This window comes from Schistocerca americana, chromosome 4 (genome assembly GCF_021461395.2).
Source record: "Schistocerca americana isolate TAMUIC-IGC-003095 chromosome 4, iqSchAmer2.1, whole genome shotgun sequence".
NCBI classification, from domain to species: domain Eukaryota; kingdom Metazoa; phylum Arthropoda; class Insecta; order Orthoptera; family Acrididae; genus Schistocerca; species Schistocerca americana.
In genome coordinates, this window is record NC_060122.1 from 149,971,906 (window position 1) to 149,974,710 (window position 2,805).

Below are 2,805 nucleotides of genomic sequence, written 5' to 3' on the forward strand. Positions count from 1 at the left end.
CTACCCTGTCTACTGACTTCTGTTGATATGTTATATTTATTGAAGAAACTCTACTTTTTGCAGCAGAAAATTGGATGTACCATGTTTTTTCAAAGTTTAGAGTAAGCCCATTTGCAGAAAACCAATTAATGACTTTTACAAGGACCTTATTAGTATCATTTCAATTGGAGTTTCTTTTACTGGATTAATAATGATGCTTGTATCATCAGCAAACAGTGTCAGTTCAGCTTCCTGTTTCAGATAGGAAGGGAGGTCGTTCACATGTATCAAGAACAGAGTGGGACCCATGATTGAACCATGTGGAACACCTACTGAAATTTCACCCCAGTTAGATGAAGTGGCAAACTTATTTAAATCACTTGACCCATATAAGGAAACTTTTTGCTTCCTGTTCTGTAGGTATGACTTAAACCACTTACGTGCTATTCCATTTATACCATAGAATTGTAATTTCTGTAACATCATGTCATCGTTCACACAATCAAATGCTTTGGACAAGTCACAGAAAATTCCTGTTGGTAACATTTTACTGTTTAAAGACTATTACGTGGACAGTGAAATTGTACATTGCTGTCTCAGTGGAACAGCATTTTTGAATTCCAAACTGTGATTTACTTAGTATCCCATTACTGTAGAGATGCCTAATCAGTCTTGAGTACATTACTTTCTCGAAGATTTTTGAAAATGCTGTAAGCAAGGATACTGGCCAATAATTATTGACGTCTATGGTGTCCCCCTTTTTGTAGAGAGACCAGACAATGGCATATTTTAATCTGTTTGGGAAAATACCTTGAGTTAGTGATGCATTACATATGTGACAGAACATAAGCTGTAATTGCTCCACATTGTTTTAATATCTTATTAGAGATGTCATCTACTCCAACAGAACATTTATTTTTCAAAGATTTAATAAGTTTTATTATTTCACAAGAGGTTGTTGGGTGAAAGTTAATCTGACTAATTTTTTTCAAAACAGACTCTTCCATGTACTGCCTGGCTTTTTCTTTCGAATTGTTCTCACCAATTTTGTCTCCTACACGTAACAAACGGTTATTAAATACATTAGCTACTTGTGTACTGTTGGTTAGAATTGTCTTGCTCTCTTTAATAGTAATACTACCTACCCTAGTGGCTACTTTTCCTGTCTCCCTCCTAACAACATTCCGTATTGATGTTTTTTTATTGCCAAAGTTGTTAATTTCTTCTGTAACATACATATTTCTCGATGTCCTTACAACGTTTCTCAGTATGTTACAATAATTTGTATGGTGTAAAACTACTTCTGGACTTTTACTAGTTCTTGCTGTCTCATACAATTTTCTTTTCCTTTCTGAAGACACTTTAATAGCTGTAGTAATCCAAGGTTTCTTTGAAAAGTGTGTGGTGTTACATTTAGCAATTTTCTTTGGGAAACAATGTTCAAAAAGGGATATAAATTTATCAAGAAATATATTGCATTTAGCATTAGCATTTGGCTCATCATATACATCTCCCCAAACAACATTTCTCAAGCTTTCACTGAAGTGCTCTATACATACTGGGTTGAGTGACCTTATACTTTTACTTAATGGTTTTCGAACTGCACCCCCTGTTAGGTTTTGTAAGTTAATCAGTTGTGCATCATAGTCTGACAATCCATTTACCACAGGGAAAGCATGTGTTTGTTTTACATCCTCTTTCTGTACAAATAGATTATCTATTAGCGTGCTACTGTCCTGACCTATATGTGTAGGGCAGTTGATCACTGATTCTAAGTTACATGTTGTTAATAAAACTTCTAGTTCACTTTTCCTATCAGAATTACTTAGAAAGTTTACATTGAAATCACCACAGATTAATAACTTCTTCTTTTTGTCTGATAGACAGCATAATAGGGAGTCAAACGTTTTTATGAACAGCTCCCAGTCTCCTAATGTGGACCTCTACACTGTTGCTAATATCAATACTGCTTTATCTAGCTGAAGTTCACATACACAAACCTCAAAGTGCTGATCAACATAAAATTTGCTTACTTCTACAGTTTTGCATTTATACTCTTGTGTTATGAAAATGGCAACTCCTCCTTTATCCATCCTAGATGTACAAGTGTAAGGTGCTAAATTATACCCAGATGTACTGACACTATCCATGCCCACAGTTACATGGTGTTCAGACAGATAGAGTATATCAATCTCATTCTTATTTTTGAGATCATCTAAACACACTAATAGCTCATCTACTTTATTTTTTACTCCCCTAATATGACTGAGCATATGTTCATGCCTCAGCACATTCTGCCTGATCTGACACACATACTGCGAGGAAGGGGCAAGGAGGGGTGGGAACGGCCATGTATGAAATTTCCTGGGTTCAAGGTTGGTCAAGATGGCCCTAAGTTGTCATATCCATTTTACTATACTCCATATGCTTGCAATTTGATTACACGCTGATTATGAGGAACTGTGTCACAAGACTCCTGAAAATCTAGAAATATGAAATCAACTTAAGATCCCCTATTAAAAGCATTCATTATTTTTGCTGACTAGGGAGTCAGTTGTGTTTGACAATAATAATATTTTCTGAATCTACGCTGTGTGTCAACAGACCATTTGCTTTGAGGTAATTCATAATATTCGAATGCAGTATCTATTCCAAAATAGTACTGCAAATCGACATCAGTGATATGGATTTTTGTTTCATTGGATTACTCCAGTTTCCTTCCTTGACTACTGTGTGACCTGTGCAACTTTCCAATCATTTGTAAGGGTCTTTTGTTGAGTGAGCAACTGTATATGATTGCTAAGTATGGCGCTATTGTCCAACGAT